We start from the raw sequence: 25,509 nt of genomic DNA, 5'->3' as shown, positions 1-25,509 counted from the left end.
GAAATTTTCTGTTACTTGAATTGCCATGAGAGGCATTTCAGTGATCCTTTCCATCATTAAGATTTAGCACCAAACTATGTAAAATCTACAATTTCATTTATATATTAATAATTTGCTTCCACTTCATAGAGTTTGCATATCCATTACCATGATATTATTTTTCAAAGGGAAATATTTGCCATTATAGAGAGAAAGCTTACAATTTTGCACCAATATTATGTGCCAGGAATAGTGTTTTTTAAGTATTTTCTCTGTTCGCCATACAGTCCCACAAGGAATTAGCTCCACTTTATGGATATGGAGACTGAGGCCCAGAAAAGTTGAGTAAGTTTGTCAGGATTCACTTAAATAGTAAATGAATAGTGCAGGAGTATAAACTCCTGTTGTCTTGACAGGGCAGAATTAATTTCAGGACACACCTTGTAATTTCCACATTTATTGTTCTTTATCATACACTGTGATGGTGATCATTAGGTATTACCTAGGATGCAGCGTTTAAGAAAGGTGAGGGTTATATGCTTTGAGATGTACAGAGTTTAACAGCAATTATTCTATGATTTATTTGAGGGTGTGGCTTTATTTTTAGTAGATCATTAATAATTAGGATTAAAGCCAGTTCATGGCTTAGTTTTACTGCTTGTGTTCCTATAATGTTATGGATCCCATTGAGTGCCTTGCCAGTCACTGCAATAAAAAGATAGTTATGGTGGAATAATTTTGGAGCTGTAACTGACTATGTACGTGCATGTTAAGTCACTTCAGTCGTGTACAAATCTTTGTGACCCCATGGACTGCAGCACGCCAGGCTCCTCTACCCATGGATTCTCCAGGCAAGAATACTGGAGTGGGTTGCCATGCCCTCCTCCAGGGGATCTTCCCAACCTAGGGATTGAACCCATGTCTCTTATGTCTCCTGCATTGGCAGGCGGGTCCTTTGCCACCTGGGAAGCCTGTAACTGACTTAAAAGGCTGTTTCATTGGCAGGTTCTAAATTGTGCTCTGTGGTTCTAAAGACCCTATGGTGTTCCCACACAGCCTGGATGGACGATGGAGCAGAATGGGTGGAGATGTTTCCCCATATCATCCCTTACTTCAGCTTTAGCCAGCTGTTTTATCAGTTTGTTTCTGTATCGAGGTAAATTTTTGGTGGAAGAAAGGATGCTACACCTAAAAAAAAAAAAAAAAAGAAGCAAAACAAATATTAAAAAAACAGTTTGAAAACTACCAGTAATCCAACTCTTTTCTTTTTCTTCAGGGGAGCAAACTTGAGCTCAGCCAGGTAAAATGATTTGCCTAAGAACATAGAACAAAGCATGTCAGAGCTAGAATTAAAATCCCAGTCTTCTAGGTACTCCAAGTCCACTGAACCATATTGGATTGGGGCCGTCATCCTGGTTTTCAGATGGCTTCATGAGGGCCCTCTGTAGTTAGGTGAGAATTCCTGAAGTTTGGCAGATTATATTAATATTTCCAGGTGTGAAATAAAGGTAAAAGTTTTGTGGTCAGGATATATATTTTTTCACATCCCCTTTTAAAATACCTTTCTCTTGAACTTAAGTTTCTTTTGAATGCTTTCTATATTATGACTTTCAAGATTATCCTAGGACTCTAAATCCTATTTTTTGTAGTACTCCATGCAAACAACATCCTCCAAAGAGTCTTACACATTTTAGGGCAGAATAACAAGTTTCTTTTATACCAGCTCTGATCAGTTGGTGGTTGGCTCAAGTGCTTGTTTCACTGGTTTTTGAGACCCTCTGGATATAGCAGGAAAGAATGTGATGATCCATAGTGATGTGTGACATAAGCCCCCAAATGGGGATGGGAGGAGTCCATGAGCTAGATAGTATCATCTCTTTAAAGGGGTACCACCTCTTCTTCTTGTGGATTTATAAGCATAAAATATGAGCTACATCTGTATTCATTGCTAAATGCTGTGTTGTTCCTCTTGGAATCAGGGGTGGGGAAGCACAGTTCTAAATAAGACAGGGGAAAATACAACAAATGGAAGCAATTGGTCATTTTCTTATGGCTGTTCCTTGTTTCTTCAAGGATAGGAGGAGGAATAAAAGGTTGCGTTTCTTGATCTGAAGAGAATATGATAATCAGAGTAATAGTGGTTTAGTTTTTTGAAGAAAATGGCCCCAAATTCATAATGCATGTATGGACAATTTTATTGAAATAGAAAACATTCCTAGCAGGTTGTTTTTTTTTTTTTTTAACCCCTTAGGATTTGTCTCACGGGACACTCCAAAAACTGAACTGAGAAATCCCAAGAAAGCTGCCTGAATCTTCCTGTGTATTCTTATTCTACATCGTCTAGAGGATCAGACAAATAGAATTGGTGGTTTTTGGTAAGTATACCTTACTGAAGTTTGATACGTCTTCATTCTTATCAACCAGTACATCTGCTGTATAGAGAGTGTGTACCAGATGTATGTTTATTGACAACATTAGAACATACGACGTGATAAGTCATTTGGTAAGTCATTTTGAACCAACAGTATAAATCCTTATTTCTTTGCTCAGTTTACATCTTTGAGGCCCAAGATGAGAAGCTACTGCTGCTGCTATGTGAGCATCTTAGGAATTAAGGGAAATTGTTTACTGCTTCTATATCTGTCTCCCTCACGCTCCCCAACCTCCCCCAAATGAGTTCAAGCGATTTCACTCAGAGTTGTCTCAAGGAAGGTCCTTTGTAAAAGTTAGAGAGCTACTGGTATGTCCTTGATCAATCTGTATGCCTCCTCTAATTTCTGTTTCCTTACCTGTCATATAAGGTAAAAATAACTATGTTAGACTCTCCAAGTCATGGTAATCCTGTGAACTACAATATATATAAATGTACTTTGACAACTGTATAATTCTCCACAGACAGAAGGTATTATTCTGTGGGTGATAATCCTAGGTATGCTATGGCAGGGGTAGGGGGCATAGAAGAAAGAGGTTACTTGCATCAGCTTCACCCCGAATCTTGGACGGCCAGCCCTCCCAGCCATAACCACAGCCCTCACTTAGCTCTGAGAGGTAGAGACAGCACGGTTGTGTTAGGGAGGAACTCCTGGTGACACTGGTTGCCCAACTATCTCCTTCCCCCCTCCTACCCCCAGCCCACCTGCCTCACCACGTCCGTTTTCATATCCTCTAGGCTGGGTTCTGAACATGCCCACTAATTTCAGGGACACAGAGAGCTAAACTTGTTTTTAATTAAATATTTTTTCTTTTTATCAGAGCATATTCATTAAAGGAAACTTGGAAATTAAAGAATAATATAAAATTACTTACAATCCGAAAATCCAAAGAGAACCACAATTAACACTGTAGTATATTCCTTTTTAGTTTTTAAAAATTGTTGTTGTTTAGTCACTAAGTCATGTCTGAGTCTTTTGAGACCCCGTGGACTGTAGTCTGCTGGGCTCCTCTGTCCATGGGATTTACCAGGCAAGAATACTGGAATGGGTTGCCATTTCCTTCTCCAGGGGATCTTCCTGACTCAGGGATGGAACACACATCTCCTGTGTTGGCAGGAGGATTCTTTACCACCTAGCTACTTGGGAAGCCCTTTTAAAAATTTTCATATATATTCTAAAATATAATTTAACAAAATTAACATAGTTGAGAACATGAAATAAATATTCTAGCCTACAACTAGGCTGTAATTGTTATAGCCATTTTCATATTTTTGAAGGTTTGTTACATCACATATAAATACATACTAAATATAAATCCATGTTCATTACATTGTCCTTTGAATATCACAGTAGTGAACATACCTGACTATAAATTTTACCCATGTCTCTGATTATTTTCTTGGGTTAAATTTCTATAAATGGAATTAATGAGAATGAACTTTTTTTGGAGGATGAACTGTTAATTTAATGACTACTGTAATTGAGGTTGTCAAACTATCCTCCAGAAATGTACTAAAGTATACTTGCCATCCCCATCCCCACACATGACATATGACAATGTTCATACCACTGTACACATGTACAGATTGCATTCTTTCACACTGAGATTTAAAATCATAAATGGATCTAAGAAGGTCAGGAAATATAAGCCTGTTCCCTCCCTTGGCCCAGCCCAGCCCTAACTAACACCAGGCCTCTGAAGTAGACAATATCATCCAGTTGATGCTGTGTCCACCTCGATGCCTCTGACCTGTTCATGGGGGAATGCACCTGTGAGGCTTGCAGTCACTCACTTGGCATTTATGCCACCACTTGTGTTCATCTCTGTTCCACCTGCTTCCAGGGAACAAAAGGTCTTTTCATTGTCTACAAGAACAGACATTCAGTTGGTGAGTCCAGACAAACAACAAACAAAAATACTTAAACTTGGATGGGTCACAACTTATCAAGACCTGTTTCTTCTTTTTTAAAGTGAGAGGTTCAATTTGTCTATATCTAAAGAGTGTCTGCTTGGGTTTGATCCCTGTGTGGGGGAAGATCCCCTGGAGAACAAAATGGCAACCCACTCCAGTACTCTTGCCTGGGAAATCCCATGGATAGAGGAGCCTGGCGGGCTACAGTCCATGGGGTCGCAAAGAGTGGGACACGACTGAGTACACACACATACAAAGAATGAGGTAGTTTTTAGTAAAAATGTATTAGTACACAGGTAGTGAAAACAGCAATAAAGATATCTAAACTGTGAACAACATGATGTGTTTAACTTCCATTTTCTGGCAATGCAGCAGTTCTGTAAGAGAAAAAAAGTTTGCTTGCATCAAGTATTAGGAAAAAATTTCAAGTTAATCATATTTTTATTTACTTATTTTTATTATTGTTACTTCTTTAGCCATATCACGTGGCATGTGGGATCTTAGTTTCCCCACCAGAAATCAAACCTTCACCCCTTGCATTGGAAGTGTGGAGTCTTAATCACTGAACTGCCAGGGGAGTTGCAAGTTAATCTTATTTTTAAATGTAAAAGTAATAGGAAAATCCTTCAAGATAGCCTCTAAGGTTTCTTTTAACTCTAACATCTTTAAGTCATAAGTAATAGATATTATAGCAAAGGCCGAGGACCTTCGCCTTCCCCATACTCAAACATTACATAAGACAATGTTCATACCACCACATATATGGACAGATTGGATTCTTTCACATTAGGATTTAAAATCATAGATATATCTCAAAAGAATGGTCAGTGGGCTTCACAGAGATTTGTAGAGGTGGAGCTAGTCGTGAAAAACCCACCTGCCAATACAGAAGACCCTGGTGGCTCAGAGGTTAAAGCGTCTGCCTCCAATGTGGGAGACCCGGGTTCGATCCCTGGGTCGGGAAGATCCCCTGGAGAAGGAAACGGTAACCCACTCCAGTGTTCTTGTCTGGAGAATCCCATGGACGAAGAAGCCTGGTAGGCTACAGTCCACAGGGTCGCAAAGAGTCGGACACGACTGAGCGACGGAATGGAATACAGAAGACATAAGAGACCTGAGTTCAGTTCCTGGGTCGGGAAGATCCCCTCGAGGAGGGCATGGCAACCCACTCCAGTATTCTTGCCTGGAGAATCCCATGGACAGAGGAACCTGGAGGGCTACAGTCCATAGGGTCACAAAAGAGTTGGGCATGACTGAAGCAACTTAGCATACATTCACACGACTAGAATTTTAAAGTGATAGTTTCTACAGACTAGTTCTGTCTAATCAGCATTCTTACCAATTGCCACCCACCTCAGCAAAGACACACTGAAAGTCTATACTAATACTGTTCATAAATTTAATCAGATTCTCAAACATTGGAAGACATCTAACAGGTTTAAGGAGTAAATAAGCTCATGAATATTTAGTTATGCTTCACCATTACCACTTACACCTACCAGAAATGTTAAAATGGTTTGACTCAACTACTGAGCAATGTCAGGAAGACTGGACCAAACTTTGGAAGAAAGTATGCCATTGGCCATTGAGCCCTCTCTTTGGAGTAGACTGTCCCTTCCATTTTAACACACAGTAGATAGAAATATTTGCTGGCTTCCTTTCTACTAGGATTTTGTGTCACCTTGTAGTATCGGTTTGTCCTGTACTTAGAAAAAAAATTACACATATGTTGGAACAGCTCACAATATCTAAAAGCATGAAGGAATTGTAGTAGTACCTCAGACTAACTCTAATCTTAATCTTAGAACAAGGACACTTTTAGACTAGATTTCACACACTTGAAAAGTCTCAGTTGATAAGCCAGTACATTGATCAGTTTTCTCTCTTTACCATTTGAATCATAAGCATGAAGAAAACGCTGCATAATCTAGAACATCATTTTTTCTAATAATTTTTCCATCTTCTCTTAAAACCCTGCATCCCTTCCTCCTTTTTATTCCATTTACTAATTCTGCTGGTTTTCCATGACTCTTTTTTATTTGTTTCTTTTTTTCATGGTCAAATATCCATGACATAAAATTTACCACTGTAATCATTTTTAGGTGTACAGTTCAGGGACATTAAATGCATTTCCACTGTTGTGCAAATATCACAACATCATCATCTATCTCTAGAGCTATCTCATTTTCCTGTCCTAAAACTTTGTACCTGTTGAACAATGACACTCCATTACTTCCTCTCCCCAGCTCCTGGCAACCACCATTCTATCTGCTGTCTCCATAAATTTGACTACTCCAGCTAGTCTCATGTAAGAGGAATTGTACAACATTTATCCTTTGGGTCTAGTATGTTTCACTTAGTGTTAAGTTTTTATGGTTCATCCACATTGTAGTATGTTTCAGAATTTCCTTCCCTTTAAAAAAGGCTAAATAATACTCTTATTTTGTATAGGTGCCACATTTTGTTTATCCATTCATGCACTGATGAACATATAATTCCACCTTTGGGCTATGTGACTAAAACTGCTATGATCATGGGTGTGCTAATATGTGTTTGAATCCCTACTTTCAATTCTTTTGGAACTAGTCCCACCAGCTCAGTGGTGGAACTAGTAGATCATGTGATAAAGTTTTTGAGGAACTTTTCCATAGCAGCTGCACCATTTTGTATTCTTACCAGCAATGCACGAGAGTTCTAATTTCTCCACATTACTGTCAACTCTTATTTCTGTTTTGTTTTGTCTTAAGTAATAGACATCTTTATAAGTATGAAGTGGTATGTTATTGTGGCTATATGTTACTGTGGTTTTGATTTGCATGCTCCTAATGCGACGAGTTGACTCACTGGAAAAGACTCTGATGCTGGGAGGGATTGGGGGCGGGAGGAGACGGGGATGACGGAGAATGAGGTGGATAGATGGCATCACCAATTCGATGGAAATGAGTTTGAGTGAACTCCAGGAGTTGGTGATGGACAGGGAGGCCTGGCATACTGTGATTCATGGGGTCGCGAAGAGTTGGACACGACTGAGTGACTGAACTGAACTGAACTGAACTGAATGGTTAGTGATGTTGAGCATCTTATGCTTGTTAGCTATTTGTGTATCATCTTTGGTGAATTGCCTGTTTATTCCTTTGCCTATTTTTAAGTTGGTTGGTTTGCTTTGTTATTGTTGCATTTTAGGAGTTCTTTATATACACTGGCTATTAATTCCTTAATATTTTCAGAAATTATTTTCTCCTATTCCATGGATTGCCTTTTCACTCTGCTGATAGTATCCTTTGGTTCACAAAAGTTTTCATTTTGCTATATCCCAGTCTACCCACTTTTTTTCTTTTTTTGCCTGTGCTTTTAGTGTCATGTCTGAGAAATCAATGCCAAATCCAGTGTGATAAATCTTTTTCTCCATATTTTCTTGTAAGAGTTTTATCATTTTAGCTTTTCACATTTATATCTTTGATCCATTGTGAGTCAGTTATTATATATAGTGTATGATAAGAGTCAGGGTTCGTCAGGGTTCTTCTTGTAAACAGGTACTTTTCAATCCCACCATGTTTTACTGATGACATGTGTCATTTAAGGTACTGACACACATATTCCTGCATATACTCATCCTCACTCACTTTGCCTTCCAGTTTAGGCTTCGGTGGTTTCCCAATAGACAAGTGAGAGAAAGCTGAAGTGGTTGGAAAACTAACAGCTCAGCTGGCTTACCTCCCGTAACTAGGATACAGCAGTGAGAGCAATGAGGCAATGGCCAGGATCAGCAAGCATTTTGATGTAAACATGCTTGCTGAAATCCCCAACAACAGAATAGCAGAAGCAGATAGTGTTTTAGGGTAAGAAGGAAAAAGGGAGCGTGTGTTATGTGTGTGTTATATATATACACATATATGGCAGCAGAGGGAAACAGTGAGGTCACTCCACACTGGATACTAGATGTGGCTGTGAAGTGTAGGCTACAGCAAATTTTTATTTACGTTCATACAAAAATAAATTTCTCTCTGTGCTGCTTTAGAAAAATCAGACTAGATTAACCACAGTTATGTGGGCAAACTGTGTTTTCCAAACAATCATCCTAGTTCTATTTTGCAGTGGACAGAACCTAAAAGTGCTTACAGTGTAAAATGTGAAGGTCTGCTTAGCCTTTACTTGCAGAATCTTGAGAAGTAAGAAGAAACTACCAGGCCATGTAAGCTGCCTCACCCAGTATCACCAGGACCAAAGGTCCTCCCTGGGCGGGCTGCTCTGATGGGCTTGGAGATAACAGCACCCCACTCACATAACTCATAGTTGCAGGATTCTACAGATGAATTGGGCTTCCCAGAATCTGCCTGCAACGCAGGAGATGAGGGTTCAATTCCCGGTCAGGAAGATTCCATGGAGAAGGGCATGGAAACCCACTCCAGTATTCTTGCTGGGAGAATCCCATGGACAGGGGAACCTGGTGGACTACAGTCCATAGGGTTGCAAAGAGTCAGACGCAACTGAAGTGACTGAGCACACATGCACACACACGTGAATTAGAAACTCTACATCAGAACCCAGGATTGGCAATTAGGCCTCCAAATCTCAAGTAAATTAGTGATAAATCTACTAAGACGGACTTCAGGACCTATGAGAAACACACTGACCCAGTCTGTCCCCTCTTGTTTTTCAGGGCGACTGGTTTACAGAGATAAACTGCTGCTGTAGGTCTTCATCTTCTCTGTGCCATAAAAGGCAATTTGGAGAAAAAAGAAATAACTAAGCCTATTAAATTTTCTGGTTTGACTAAGCCGCGCTTTCTAAAAACAGTTTGCAAGACTGATATAGTGTATTTCCCCTGAAGCAATAAAGTCATTTCACACTTTATTAACTCAGAGAATATCCAGTCTTTTCCTGTGAGACTGGGAATAAACGACTAGCTCAAATCAGAGACGTTTTTGCTGGTATGCTAGTTTTTCAGTTGAAATATTAACTCCGAGTGCACACAAGAAAAGTACAGACCGTGTGAGGCATGAACAGCAATTATGTCTTAAACAACAGTCCCAGAGTTTATTATATCTGAAAAATCATAAACTTCCTCACACTTGACCCTTTCATTCTAAACACCCTAAGTTCAGGGAAACTCTGGATATAAGCTTCTGCACATTTCCTTTCTTAAATTTCAGTCTGTATTTCATAGGTTTAACTAATATAGTTTGATTTCTGTGTAGCATTTATAGTCTTTGTAACTTTTATGTAAATTTCCAACTAACTTTAACTGCCTAGTTAAATTATAGAAACTGGGAAAACTGGTTCTCCTCCATCCGCCCCCCCACTTTCCCTCCTTCTAAAATATATCTTTCCTCAGAATAGAACAACTTCCCTCTCCTCCCCCAAACCTGAAAATTCTACCTTGGAAAAAAAATTAGACATTTAGCATTTAAATAATTCATAAATGACAAACTCTTCTCCTTTCCCTAGTTTAAAACCATATGTTACCACATTTTGTTCAAATGGTGAATTCTCGGTAAAAAGGTGTGTGTTATTTAAACAAGAATTAAAGCAAACAGCTACTAATCAGACAGTAGCATCACTCTAGTCCTATATGATCATCTGGAGTACTTATTAACCATGTATTTACATTTGAAAACCAGGAATATAAAGTGACAATTTAAGATGAGAAAGAGAAAAAAATAATTAAGAAAAAGAAAAGATGAAAGAAATATGAATAGGAAAAATGGCAGTAGTACTTTTTTTTTCCCCTCCCCAAAGACCAGAGATCCAGTGCTGCTTCCCCATTTCTTACCCCCTGAACAAGAGGCTGGGCTTGCCTTTGCGGCAAGATAAGTGACACTACTGGATCGTGGAGATTTCCTGTGCGGACGTTTATGAACTTCTGTATTATATCCAGTATCAGATTAGTTTGTGATTTCTCTTCCAAGTCATCAGGACTCACTACTGCATGGGAGAGAACTGCCCAGGAGCAGAGAAATGCCAGGGGGAAAAGGACCCTACAACAGTATGTGAGCTCAAGCACTGTAACACCCAACCTTTCAGGATACCCGCACATAAAAGAGCGTTTGGAAACTGCCCTCATGGTCAGGTAGTTTTGTGTCTACTTCCTTGTGGCAGCATAAAATCTCTACCAAATCTCTGAGACAATATAGTAGAAGCTAAGCATATCAGCTCAGGCAAAAAAAAAAAAAAATCACAGAAGTTCTCCAACTGCCTGACTAGTGCCTGCTTTCTAAGAAGACTCTTGGGAGCCTTGGCTATAGTCCATCAATCAGTGATTGGTGGGGCTTTTCCCCTTGACCCTGCTGATGCCTGAGCTATGTATTAGAAATGCCAGCTCCGGTGCCAAAGCTGGGGTTTCCCTAGTGGCTCAGTGTTAGAGAATTCACCTGCCAATGCAGGAGATGTTGGTTCAATCCCTGGGTTGGAAAGATCCATTGGAGAAGGAAATGGCAACCCAATCTAATATTCTTGCCTGGGAAATCCCATGGACAGAGGAGCCTGGCAGGCTACAGTCCATGCGGGTCTCAAAAGAGTCGGACACGACTTAGCAACTAAATAACAGAAACAACAATGCCATTCATTTTTTTTTTTTTTGGTGGCTTGTGGTATGTGGAATCTTAATTCCTCAACCAGAGGTTGACCCCAGACCCTCAGTAGTGAGAGTGTGGAGTCCTAGCCATTGACTGCCAGGGAATTTCCCCTATCTATTCCCTGGACAATACTCTGTATGGCTATTTGTACATAGTTCCTAATGCAGGTAAACACAAAAGTTAAATATAAATAGGATATCCAAAGCAATTTACTGGTAGTTATATAAAATGTTACAATTCTTTTTCAAGCTTTAATTTACTACATTTCTTATAAAAGACAGTGCTCATTTGTTGGTTCTTTCATTAATTCTTTTCCTTTACTGAAACATTTCTTCATTTTGTGCTAGGCACTGGGGATACCAATTAAGGTCTCTGCCTTTGAAAAGCTTCAATGATAGATAATGAAATAAACTATGTTTCTTTATTTTTTCTAATACATTTCAAACAGTGTAGAATAAAGTGGAAATAGGCTAAACTGTCTACAATCACTTCACAGTAGGAAGTTAATTTTACTTTTTCTGTTACAAAGGGCCCTCTCTCAAATGGCCCCATTTCTAATAGAGTCCAGCTTTTTATAACAAGAATTAAGCTACTGAATACTAGGGTTTAACTTTAGGCATACTTTTGCTAGAAGCACGTGTTTTTTAAACTATCATTTTTGTTTTTCACTATATGCAAAAATAATAATAAACCAAGTATCACCAGAGGAAGAACAAAGCTAGAAAGTTAGTTAAGGGAGAATAACATTTAAATGTTCAGTGGATAAAAAGAAAATGTAATTTGTGGGTTAGTTTAAAGCTGCATTTTAATGCATATTGTCTCTGCCTCCCACTAGAAGGTTTACTTCCTTTTATATGTTTTCTCATAAAGAGCCTATTATAGTCATATTGCTGTGGTATTTGAAAATATTTTTAACTTCAAAAATACCCCACATTCAACTTAAATATTTGTAGAAGAAAGTAACCCATGGCTTAATCAATGTTGAGAGTATTTCTGGCCAACTTCTATTTCACTGTGACTAGTGCCTAGCAGCAGCCAGCAGCAGCAGTACCTTGGGATACTTGTCAATGAAATACAAGAACATCAACATTAAACAGGATCTGATTTTTTTCTGTGCTGGCAGATACTGTTCCCTAGTCAGAACTGAGATGACTAATGTTAACCAAACAAAATCAGAAGGTCACACCTAAAACTGAAACTAATGTTTGTCTATGTCACTCCATCTTAGAGCCTTTGTTTCAGAACAGGCAATTTGTCATTTTTCTTACAAGGAGACCTATGACATTCTTATATACTACGGTTTGACATACCACCAGAAGGTAACAAAAGAACATAACCCATAGAGCATGTACTCATGTATAATATGGCACAATAATAATAGCCATACTATTACTATATAACTACCACTTGCTAATATACTTTGAAACTGGGGGAAAGGAAGAGCATTTACACACCATCATAAAGCTACATACGCTTATGTTTGGGAAATCTATTTTGGTATAAATTCAAGAAACGAAACAAACGAAAAATACTCTTTATACACAAATTTTAGAATATATATACATAATATATATATTCTAAAAAATGTATATGTGTATACTCTAAAATATGTGTGTATATATATATATATATATCTTCTATATCTGGACTGTCCAGATTTGTCTTGAAGATAAATGGACCATTTATCAAACAGAATTTAAACTAGAGACTGTACTCCCAAAGATGAAGCTCCTTTATTAAATTGTGATTCCCATTTTATCACTGTGTAATTGTGATTTTGAGTTTAAGAGCATGATTATCCAGTTTCTCCATCAAAAAAATGGGACCGATATTTTGACATAGTGTTATAGGTCTGTATCGATATAGGGAAGGTATATTCAGGAAAGACATATATATAGAGAGATGAATTTTTCAATAACTTGAATCATATTCTAGATGACACAGAGGACTTCCTAGCTAAAGGAACTCTGTGATAAATCCCTTTGCAAATTAAAGAATATTTTTATGATAAAAATTACCATCCATCAAACCACCAGTACATATATTCCAATGCTGGCACATGAAACTTTTCTGTGAATATTACTCCCATGTAACTTTCTTAAACTTGCAGTGGTAATTTGAATATATCATAGTTAATAAACAGTATTTACAACTACATTCAGTGGGTAGACACAAAGCATTAGTGTAAAAATGTAATACACAAGTGAACAAATATCAAAAAGAATACAGTACTTGCTCTTTTGCATAATCATTAGCTTTGAAAAAGGCATCGTTTTAACCACATGTGAGATGTGTGGTTATAATGATGCGTTTCCTATATCAATATAGAAGGTAATTGCTATAGAAGTTCCCTTTCCGTTTGTCCACAAAAATCTGGGAGTAAATTCCTTCAGATTATTTAGTTTCAAAATTATATTGTCAAGCAGAAAATTTGTGATTCTTAGGTGTGACTTAGACACAGGGCTGTACTCCCAAGAGTACATCCTTGAAAAATATCTATTTTGCTCAACTGAAATGATTATTTAAAAATCATATAGCATATAAAATACAAAATAATAAATTTGAGCACTTAATATAACCAAGTACTTTTCTAAGTATTTTTTATGCATTGTCTCACATAATCTTCACAACACTGTGAGGTGAATTATCACCATTTTATAGATGGTGAAACTGAGGCTTAGGGAGATTAAATGGCTGGTGTGACAACACTTGCTTCTCAAGTGGTGGAGCCAGGGTATGAAGCTAGGTCTGATTCCAGAGCCTGGGCGAGTAGCCCCCATTTCCACTGCTATATCATAGTCCCATATTCTCACTTGAACATTTTGGATTATGTGAATTCTAGTCCTTAAACATTTCCATTTAAGCATTTAATAGTTCTTTTTTAAGTCTAAAAAGTCGAATTTGAACCTATTAACTATTTTATAAAGGGCGAGAAATAGGCTATGGAAGTTTGCAGCACTCTCTAAAGGGTGGGGGAAGTGGGGCGGTGGTGCAATGAGGCATTTGGTGTTAGAGAAAGGAATGGTTTTCCGACAGTTTTACTGTACATCTGTGCTTGAGTTTCCTTCAACTCTGGCAACCAAGGTCCGTCTCTCACTGATAGTAGCTGTACTCTGTAAACACTGGCTGCAGTTAAGTCTGCTTTTACTAAGAACATAGCAAAGAGAGTTACCATGGCAGAAGGGACCCTGGGCTTTGTCATCAGCTAAATTTCAATTCTGAGCGGTCTTGGGTAAGTTATTCGATCACTCTGAGCCTCGAGTTCCTAATCTTTAAAAAGGAGGCAATAATAGCTAACGTTTATCAAATTCTTACTGTATCCTTGGCTTTGTCCTGAGGACTTGGTATTATTATCTAATTTATTCCTCACACTGATGCCTTGAGATGGTGACTGTTACCACCAGTCCAGTCTCATTCTGCAGATGAGGGTGGTGAGGAACAGAGGCTTGAAATAAATAACTACATCACTGTCACACGGCTTCACAGTTAAAGAGCTGGGGCTCAGACCCAGGAAATCTGACCCAAGAGAGCAGGCCTTTTGCTAGAAAGGGCCAGACAGTCAATATTTTAGGTTTTGTGGGCCATACTGTCTCTGCTGCAGCAATTCAACTTCACTGTTATAGCAGAGCAGCAGCTATAGACAATATGTAAACAAATTGAGTCCAACAAGTCTCTATAAGAATAGCCACAGCATTGAATCTGGCCCTCTGCCTGTTTGCAGATTCCCTGATCTAAAGCCCACATTTTAAACTTCATCTCACCGGGACATCTCAAAAAATCAGATAACTTCCTTAAGGTATCTTATGCATACAGTAGTGCTCAAGAGTTTTTAAACCATAAATTACAGAAATTTTGTACGAGATTATTTCTAGTCCATCTCCTTCCCTCCAGGGAATTTATGTCATCTATTGCATTTAAGTTGCATGTAAGTCATCTATTCTCTTTTATGCCACTCTCTTCTTAGCATATGAGGGAAATAACACTCTCCAACCACTTTCCCAGGAATGCCGGAGATGCTGTGGAATACAGTCCTCCTCTGAAATCATCCCACTGCGGTAAAATAGCAGTGAGCCAAGTGTCTGGCTTATAAAGATGCTTGATAAAATTGATTTTGATCTTCATGATTTTAATTAATTCATTCTATTACAGCATCATTGGGTATTATATTTGCAGTCATGCATTCAATATATGATAATGTAATTTTAGGTGTAGGTGGATAAGGTGAATTACCCTTGCAGAATTTCCATCTGTCTCTAAATATAATTAGCCAGATATGCAGATTTTCAGTCCTCACCCACCTGTTAAAGCTGGATCACTCTTTGGGTTCTGTTTTGACCCACAATCCATTGTTGCTTGTAAACTTTACAAAGCTATGATCATACCTTTGGCACTCAATGTTTGTTGAAAGAACATACGTGATCTCCTATGTGTGTGTGTACGCACTCAGTCATGTCCAACTTTGCAACCCCATGGACTGTAACCCGCAAGGCTCCTCTGTCCATGGAATTTTCCAGGCAAGACTTCTGGAGTGGGTTGCCATTTCCTCCTCCAGGGGATCTTCCCAAGCCAGAGGTCAAACCGGCATCTCTTGCGTCTCCTGCATTGGCAGGCGAATTCTTTATCAACTGCACCACGTGGGAAGTCCTGGGGTTAAATAACCTTATGTGGCTGCCCATCTTTGCTCATGGTGTTTGCTCTGCCCTCTCTTCACTCCTTCCTTCTTCGTCCACTCTTGCTAGGCTGGGAACCCCAAGGACTGTGCAGCGTTCACGACCGCATCACCAAGCACCTAGCACAGCCTGGCAATCAGCAAGTGTTCGAATGAATGAATATGTGAGTGACTGAATGAATGCATGCACAAACATTGTTCGAGCATCTATTTTATCAGATCATTGCCTTCTGCCTAAGGGGTACAGAGGCTGATTCTAGTATCAGTGAATTGACTTGTGTTCCAGGGGCAATGGTTGTTTATAGCATGTCAAAAAACAGAATTCTGAATCTTAAGTGAAGCTTTTGACATAATTAGAAACCAGCAGTGACACCAGAAAAAAGTCTTAAAAACCAGACTGTCAGCAGTTTTCACATGTCCATGAAGCCAAGGGGTCTGAATTTAATAAGGCATTTCTATAGCTTGGCAGATCCTTAGCCTGATTGCAAAAGTGGTATTTGTGTGATCTAGGCCTGTCAGTTTGCTGGATGGCAAGTCAGTCTAACAACAGAATCAGTGTGACAGGGCTTTATGGTGGTAGTTCTTTGCTTTGAAAAATTAAATTGATCGGTTTCCAACCAAATTAATTTGAGTAGTTTTGAATCAAAGAGACATTGCTTTGGACCTTTGAAATCTCTTGCACATGTCTCAGTTTTGATAGCCTTGACAGGAAGAGCCAGGTCAAGACACCAAGCCCAGGCTGAGTGTGGAGATACTATTTCATTGGTACCTCTCACGTGTAAGTATATGGGCTTCCCTGGTGGCTCCGTGGTAAAGAAACCACCTGCAGTGCGGGAGCCTTGGGTTCGATCCCTGGGTTCAGAAGATCCCCCGGAGGAGGGCATGGCAACCCACTCCAGTGTTCTTGCCTGGAGAAACCATGGACAGAGGAGCCTGGTGGGCTACGGTCCTTAGGGTCACAAAGAGTCGGACACAACTAAAGCAAAACACATGTGTAAGTGTATAATCTGTTTATGACTCCAAGGTAGACTCGATCAGTAATTCTCAACAAGGAACAGTTTTGCCTCTCAGGAGACGTTTCTGGTTGTCACATGTAGAGGGGGTTGGGAATGCAGAGAGCAGAAATCCTATGAAACATGCTACAGTCTATAGGAGAGCTCCTCCACCCAAACCGAGAATTATCACACCCACAATGGCAGTAGGGAATCCAGTTCAGAAACTCTGGGTTAAATGACACCCAGGGTTCCTTTGCAGCTTAAATTCTGGATTTTAGGAAATTAAATTACATACATCAAATAATTTTCTAAATGGCCAAACACTATATACATTCAAGCTACTATTATGATACAAGCCATCACTGCTTTTCCTTGTCTTCTCCAGTATTTGTGGGCCTGTCAACCTTTCTGTTCTGAGCCAGATCCCTCAAATATGTAGGTCAGAAGAGCCAAGATAGGAGGTGAAACTAGAATTCCCTTCTACTGCTTGTTCACAGCTTGGGAGAACATTAATTCAGGAAGCAGATGTGTCCAAATTTGCAGGTTTCATTTTTTTTTTCAACATTACCCATCGACCTGTTAAGAAAGAAGTATACGTGTGTAATGCTTATCTAACCAGATAGCATATTCTTTTTAACTTTTTGTTTTGTATTGGGGTATAGCCAATTAACAGTGTGACAGTTTCAAGTGAACAGCAGAGCATGAAGGGACTCAGCCCTATATATACATGTGCCCTTTCTCCCCAAACTCCCCTCGCATACAGGCTGCCGCATAACATCAAGCACAGACAGTTCCATGTGCTATACAGTAGGTCCTTGTTGGTTATCCATTTTACCTATAGCGGTGTAGACATGTCTGTCCCAAACTCCTTAACTATCCCTTCCCCTGCCCCCAGGCAGCCATAAGTTAGTTCTCTACCTCTGTGAGTCTCTTTCTGTTCTGTTAAGTTCATTTGTATCAATTTTTTTTTTTTTTTTTAGATTCCAGGTATAAGGGATGTCAAATGATATTTCTCCTTCTCTGCCTGACCCACTTTACTCAGTAAGAAAATTTCCAGGTCCATCCATGTTGCTGCAGATGGCATTGTTTCATTCTTTTTAATGGCTGAGTACAGATAGCAGATACTTAATGGGTATTTATATGCTGCCAAAATCTCTCAGAAAGTTCCCCCACGCCACCCCTCTGGGGCAGGTGGTTCTACCCTTCTTCTGGTACACAGCCAATGTCCCTGGGAACCCACAGCCAAGTAAGTGCCTCATTTCAGGGATATGTTGATAGAAATGCCTGGGAAAAGTGAACCTCTCAGCTTTCACCTGTTTATCAGTCATTCACCAAATGATGTGCTTTACCGTAACAAAATCTGTACCAGCATCAGTGCAGTTGAAGACCCATTATGAATTAACTCTTCTCAGAATAAGCCAGGAGCTGACAGAAGGTATGGCCCAGAGTGCCACTATTTTAGGGCCTCTTTATCCTTCCAGGATTTTCCCTAAATAAAAGAGAATCATGGGAGGATTTTTGTGTGTCCCAAGGGCCATGCCTTCAAATAGCACAAGGTTGCTGGCCGAGGTAGAAAAGGTTGCTGTGCTTCAGCTTTTTGTTTGGGTCCCCAGGTAATTTCCAAGTATCCTGCCTCCATTTTGCGCAGAACTGCTCTTATACGTTCAAGCTCTGGGGTAACAGAAATGTCCCTATCCCCAGAGGCCTGCCCACCTGTCCTCATGCCCAGAGGCCTGCCCGGTGGTGGGAGTGTCTGCTCTGCTGTTTACTCTAATGGGTGGTGGTAACTTGGCACAGAGCAGTAAGATAACCACTCAGGGTGAGGCCAAATCTTGGAAACTTTTTGTAGAAGTTGGTCTTCAATTCTTTTCCCCCTCATGTGTGATATTAAATATCATTTAATCTTGGAACCAATCCTCCTGGGATGGGTGCTATTACTAGAACCATCTTAGAGATGTAGACATGGAACCTCCTATGACATGGCGGGTAAGTGGCACAGTCATGACCTGAACTCATGTTTCTTCAGCTCCAAAGTCCTTGCTGTCACCAGTACGGTATGTATTTTATTATATCTATACATTGTATATGCTGAGTCATGCCTAAGAAGTGACTATCAGTAAAGACACATTTTATGTTATAAATAAGGGGACATAAAAATAGAACTCTGACTGCAAACAGAGCCAGAATTACCTCTTGAATAAATTCTAAAACCTTCTACTGGATTAAATTCCAGCTAGTGCTGGAAGACACTGCTCACCACTGAATATTATCTTCAAGTTGCAGTGTGTCTATTAGTGAGCAAATAAAACTCCCCCAAGAATTCCAATTCCAAATTGCATATTGATCACACACACACACACAGACACACACATGGCAGTGACCCAAAGTTAACTGGTAGTTTCCGTTACCATGAGTGTAAACTCATGCCTGCTTTTGATCCCAGGTAAAGACTGGTTGGTAAACACTGGAAATATTTCCAAGTACAGTGTATCCCTTGCTCTCTAAAATGTCCCACTTCAGAGAATTCCCTAGTAGTCCAGTGGTTAGGATTCCATGCTTCCGCTGCTGGGGGCCCTAGGTTCAATACCCAGCCAGGGAACTAAGATCCCACAAGCCATGAATCAGGGCCAAAAGAAAAATGTCCCACTTCAAACTTAAAATCCTACTGAATGGTACTCTAAACCAGTATTAAGGGAATTCAAATCCTTGATGATTTCTGCTTTAAGCCTGAGTTAACCCCAAGATGTTATTTTACGCTAACAAGCCCAAACTCAACCTAAAACAAAGACAACAAAAATTCTAGCTAATAGTTCAAAATAATAATAGCTTGATTCGATAGTATATTCTCCTGTTTTACATGCCAAACTGTGAATAAATGAGTAGTTTTGAATGCAATGCCATGTTTGTTTAATGAGAGCAGCCTTCAGTAACGACTAGTGTGTTTTCAGTGTGTGAGAGCATGGCTCTGTGTGGGGAAGGTCCTGCTGCCAGGGATCTGGCACCCATGTGGGCTGTAGTACCATTTGAGCCCAGTGCCGCAAGTCTCTGCAGGTTCTTTCTGGAAAAGCCTCTTGCAAACTGCTATAGCCAAAGGTTAGGTGAGAAACAGGCTTACACTCGGATGGCTGAGCCATGTCACCAGTGGAGAATCACACTGTCAGACAACTTACCTGTTATGAACGGAATCTGGGAGGCTCCGATATGCCAGTCTACACCAGAATTCACAGGCTAGGCTTCTCATTCTGACTGGTTTAAGGTTGGCTGGGGTAGCCTCTTGTTTCTCTGTAAACACAAGGAAGATTCTTAACTCAGTCTTAAGACTGGGTACGATTTTTAAGTTCAAATTTCTTATGCTAACATTTCTTGAGCACTTGGCCCAAAGTTCTGCACTGGGAGCTTTGCATGGATCATTTCAGTTCAATGGTAGGAGTCACTCAGAGCAGCTGTGGTACAGACTCTTAAGACACACTGTCAGGGTTCAAGGTAAGCTCCAGGAGGACGAGGGCCACTGGTATTTGGCACATAGTGGGTGCTTAATTTGGAAAAGGCAATGGCAACCCTCTCCAGTATTCTTGCCTGGAGAATCCCATGGACGGAGGAGCCTGCGTAGGCTGCAGTCCATGGGGTCACTAAGAGTCAGACACAACTGAGCAACTTCACTTTCACTTTTCACTTTCGTGCCTTGGAGAAGGAAATGGCAACCCACTCCAGTATTCTTGCCTGGAGAATCCCAGGGACGGGGGAGCCTGGTGGGCTGCCGTCTATGGGGTCGCACAGAGTCGGACACGACTGAAGCGACTTAGCAGCAGCAGCAGCAGGTGCTCAATTAATATGTGCAGAATGAGTGAATTTAAAATCTTAAGAAATTTTGTTCACATATAAGTGTCAGGAGCTGACCCAGCATTCTTCAGCAGATGTCTTTTCTTCTGGTCTCATAAATTTGACTGTGTAGTTAAATGGAAGACAGCTTAGAATTGCAGGGGTGGGGGGGCAAGCAGTTTGAGAAGACTCTTTAAAACTGGTCCTGAAATTAAGTAATTGCTCAGCATAGGAAACAGAGGGAAAAGTGATTGTAATACCTTAGCAAGAAGAATCTTTGTTATTTAGTCTCATTGATGTTCTCCATGAACAAAGGTTGGCAAACTTCTTCTATACCTGGCCAGAGAGTAAATATTTCAGCCTTTATGGCCCATGCAATCTCTGTCTGAACTAGCCATGTCTGCCACTTGAACTAGTCAAGTCTGTCTGAAATGGAAAAAGAGCCATCTTTTAAAAAAAGAAAAAGGAGGATGACTGTTCCAATAAAACTTTATTTAAAAAAACAAATGGCAGGCTATATTTGGGCCACGGTGTAATTTGCCAAGCCCTGGTCTAAAGCATGTCTAGTTGTAATAAGGTTTCTGTTTCATCTCTGAAAGAAGGGTCATACAGCTAATGCTATATAGTTCCCCTGCTTTTAAGTCATTAAATAAGCCATATATCTTTTACATATCTAAGCCTTTGACCTTGAAAACTCATTAAACAGCATGGTAATTTATTTAACTATGGCATCTTAGACATAAAGATAAGAAGAATGGAGTTTGTAGACCATAAGATTTTCTTGAATGTGTTAAACTAACACAATATACCATTGGTAATGGCCTCTAATGAAATCCTAAACTTTACAGAATCTTATTTTTATCCTTTTTGCATCTCTGAGCCTTCTCACTATGTGTGTTAACCTTTACATAACAAAGAACCATTTTAACTGTTTTTACATGTTCAGTGGCATTTAGTACATCACACTGATGTGCAACCATCACCACCACCCCTCTCCAGATCTTTCTTATCTCTCACTGGAACGCCATAAACCATAGTTCCCCATTCTCCCTCCCCACAGTTCTTGGCAACCACCATTCTGCTTTCTATGAATTTGACTCTTTAGGTACTTCATAAAAGTGGAATCATACAACATTTGTCCCTTTGTTCCTGGCTTATTCCACTTAGGGTATCTTCATGGTTCATCCAGGCTGCAGCATGTGTGAGAATTTTCCTTCTTTAGGGCTGAATAATATTCCATTGAGTACACATGCCACACTTTGTTTGCCCATTCACATGTCAATGGACTTCGGGGTTGTTTCTATATTTTGGCTACTGTGGATAATACTGTTATGATCAATGGTGTGCAAATATCTGTTTTGAGTCCCAATTTTCAGTTCTTTTGAGTATATGCCCAGTATGGAATTGGTGGATCATATGATAGCTGTTATGTTCTTGAGGAACCGTTATACAGTTCTCCACAGTAGCCGCACCATTTTACAGTCCCACCAGCAATGAGCAAAGATTGCAGTTTTTCTACATTCTTGTCAACACTTATTTTACTTCATTAGTTTGTATGTTTGGTTGGTTATAATAGCATGCTAGGACTTCCCAAGTGGCTCAGTCTTGAAGAATCTGCAGTGCAGGAGACCCAGGTTCAATACCTGGGTCAGGAACGTCCCTTGGAGGAAGAAATGGAAACCCACTCTAGTATTCTTGCCTGGAGAATCCCATGGACAGAAGAGCCTGGCAGGCTACAGTCAGTGGGGTCACAGAGTCAGATATGACTGAGCGCGCACATGTGCGTGCACACACACACACAAGAGCATGCTAATGGATGCAGAGTGGTATCTCATTGTGGTTCTCAGTTCCTTTTATGTACCTGTAGTGTAAAAATAGTTCATTTAAATACTACACTAATTTATATTTCATGCATGCAAATTATATATATATTTTTTCATGGGTATATGCATTTATTCCTCTCCTAACTACAAAATTATATGAGATGACTTCCAAGGACATGAAAACAGTAAGATGAATAATATACATAGCTAAATTCATGGCACTGGGGATATAGGAGACTAAAAAAATCAAACTATAGCCAAGATCAGATGAACCTGAGAGTGTGCTGTAATGTCTTACACAATTATAAAACTAAAGTGACAGATTCAATTCCAAACCTCCTAAGGGCCAAAGTAAAAAGGGAAAGGGGGCCGGTAACATGATTCATTTATCCCAGATGATGAAAGCTCAGGGGAAAAAAGGCTTTTCTTAGCTTACAGGTGCAAGAGAATAAGCTATAACTACTTACTGAAAGCAACAGATTTTCTGGTGAAATTAATAGGGCTGGAATTGAAAATGACTCCCTTAGCCTGGCATTATACAGCTTTTTGTGCACGTTAAAGTGTAGTTTCAAAGTACAATTATGAAAGTATTAAGAAAAAGTCAACTCTACATCTCTCAGAAGAGATAGAAGGACTATTCCTCTGGACTTTAGTCACTATTTTATGTAGTTAAACCATGTTAAGATCTTGAATCCCCTCATACGTGTTTATATATATATATACATATCCCTGGCATTTCCTTCCCAGGTCACAGATTATAAACGCATATGTGTTTGTACAAAGAATCTTCTTATCATCTTCCTTTTGGAAGGAGGGAAAGATCTTCATGTTCAAATTTGATACTGAAATTTCTGCTTCAACACAAAACTCCAGGAACTGTATTATTTTCTAATTTAAACCAGAAAAAAACGCTTCATAATAACTGGATATGTTGCCAAAACAGCTTTCAAGGAACTGAAGAGCAAAGAAAATTAAAAATAAGAATAGCAGCCATATCAAACAAATGTTTTTAAAGAACTGAGAAAGTGTCAAAATTACTCTAAAACTAAATTGGTCTGAAGTTTTACCCAGAAGTTTGGATGAAGTACAATAACTGACATTTGTTGAGCATTTACAGTTTCCCAGGCACAGTTCAAACGCTTGTATGTATTAACTCTCTTTTGTAAACTTAACAAAATTAATACTGTTATCATCGTTCCCATTTTATAGATAGGGAGTCTGAGGCATGAAGGAGCTGAATATCCTTGCTTCAGGTCATACAACTAGGAAGTGTTCAAGCTAGGATTCACACACAGTCATGCACTCTGGTTCCCGTTCAGTTTGGTTCAGTCGCTCAGTCGTGTCCGACTCTTTGCAACCCCGTGAACCGCAGCACGCCAGGCCTCCCTGTCCATCACCAACTCCCGGAGTCTACTCAAACTCATCTCCAGTGAGTTGGTGATGCCATCCAACCATTTCATCCTCTGTCGTCTCCTTCTCCTCCTGACCTCAATCTTTCCCAGCATCAGGGTCTTTTCAAATGAGTCAGCTCTTTGCATCAGGTGGCCAAAGCATTGGAATTTCAGCTTCAACATCAGTCCAGTGGCCACTCACTAACCCATGAAACTGTATCGCTGCTTGATGTTTCAGCAGGTGAACCAAAGTAGTACTGGTTGGCCAGCAGGCAAAAACATACATTCTGTTGTGTCCCTATCATTCCTTTTTTTTTTCTTTAGATGAGCAAATGTACCTTAATTAACCTTGAAATTTCCCTTAATATCCTTGTGTAGAATTCCCAGTAGTAAATTTTAAAAAATGAAAAAAAAATTTAGTTGAATGATGAAACCATATTCCTATTATAAATCATATTTTTACAGTTTTAAGAATGTGGAGGAATGCTTATAAAATGAAGTAAAGCAGCAGATGTAAATTTGTTGGAAGCCTAGCTCCACCTCTCCCATTCCCCCCAAAGAAACTATCAAAAGAAAGATGGGAAAGTTTATGTGGCTATCACTGCTACTGCTGCTGCTAAGTCACTTCAGTCGTGTCCGACTCTGTGTGACCCCATAGACGGAAGCCCACCAGGCTCCCCCGTCCCTGGGATTCTCCAGGCAAGAACACTGGAGCGGGTTGCCATTTCCTTCTCCAATGTGTGAAAGTGGAAAGTGAAAAGTGAAAGTGAAGTCACTCAGTCGTGTCCGACCTAGGAATAACTTCTTTTCCTACTTTTCTTAATTTCCATAAAATTTACTCAAATACTTTCATAGTCCAAAAAAATGAAATAAACGTCATTAAAAAAAAAAAAGCTAATCAGAGCTATTCTTTACAAAGGCACAATAAGAAGCTCCTAGTGATAATCTCACTGTATAATTTTAAATCATTTCTAAGGGCCCTGTTCTGAAGGAGTGAAGGTGGCATGGTTTAGATTTGCACTTATGTGGCTATTTAATTTTAGAAAAAAATGAAAAACTCTGCAATTGTCCCATTTCAAGTATTCAGTAGCCACAAGTGGCTACTGACAGCTTTTTCATCATCACAGAGAGTTCTATTGCCCAGCACTGGTTTAGAAGAAAGAACACCAGATGGCTTGAAATCAAGTCCCAATAGGAGCTGATACCTGCTGTGTGAAATGAGTAATTTATTCAACCTCTCTGAGTCTATTTCCGCATAGACAAATTGGGACTAATGATACTATCACTTACCATGAAAGGAGATTAAGATCAAATAAGATAATGCATGTGACAGTTCTCTGAAAACTATCCTGTAGTTTACCAGATAGTTGTTGTTTCAAAAATCCCCATCCTGAACCTAATCTAACTCTTTGTGCACTAATTCCAAATCCATGAATGGTTCATAATTGCTGACAGGGAGTGACACCGAAAAAATCAAACTTACCAGCTCTTCGCACAGTTCTTCGCCCAAGTCCTTCGTTATTGTGGCTATTCCATTTCTTCCCTGTAAAAAGCTTCAGCACACAGTTCTGTATCTTCTATAATAACACCTCCTCAGTTTTTTCCTTAACAATATAAACACACTGCCCTTTTTCCTTTCCTAAATGAAAAAGCCTCTTTAAAAAGAAAGCAAAGAAAGCAGGCTTTGTTTGCCAAAGAAATAAAGGGGGTAAAATGCTATAACTAAAAGGAAATCAATCTGAGTTGACAGTGCAGGAATTAAGCAAAAGATGTTGCCAACTGCCTCAAGAACGTGAGATTTGCACCCACATTGACAGCAGGTTCTCTATGCTTCAAAGCTGTTGGGGGTACTGATTAGGCGGAAGTACCTGCTCCTTCTGATTTTTTTTTTCCTGAGTCACTTCTGGTTTTTC

The 25,509-nt window shown here is 39.6% G+C and overlaps 1 protein-coding gene and 1 long non-coding RNA gene across 8 annotated transcripts in view; one reads left to right on the top strand and one right to left on the bottom strand.

The window, feature by feature from the left end:
* Positions 1-25,509, top strand: part of RBM47 (RNA binding motif protein 47) — a 177,237-nt gene that overhangs the window by 138,322 nt on the left and 13,406 nt on the right. For all 6 annotated transcript variants that reach the window (XM_055434457.2, XM_088836298.1, XM_055434463.2 and 3 more), the window contains one exon: positions 2,231-2,354. The gene's annotated coding sequence lies outside the window, so the exon portion shown is untranslated. The remainder of the gene's footprint in view (positions 1-2,230; positions 2,355-25,509) is intronic.
* On the bottom strand, positions 915-25,428 carry LOC129561750 (uncharacterized). 2 transcript variants are annotated; one of them, XR_016037444.1, is made up of 4 exons: positions 25,080-25,428; positions 20,643-20,808; positions 19,734-19,845; positions 915-1,167 (listed from the first exon to the last, which is right to left on the bottom strand). It is a non-coding gene; the product is annotated as an uncharacterized LOC129561750 (long non-coding RNA). The 2 variants fall into 2 exon arrangements; XR_008687053.2 differs by lacking the exon at positions 20,643-20,808.

The sequence above is a fragment of the Moschus berezovskii genome, chromosome 5 (assembly GCF_049115385.1).
Source record: "Moschus berezovskii isolate FMDL1 chromosome 5, NW_MosBer_1.0, whole genome shotgun sequence".
Classification (NCBI taxonomy): domain Eukaryota; kingdom Metazoa; phylum Chordata; class Mammalia; order Artiodactyla; family Moschidae; genus Moschus; species Moschus berezovskii.
The sequence above is the reverse complement of the archived record's forward strand: the minus strand, read 5'-3'. Positions and strand labels throughout refer to the sequence as shown.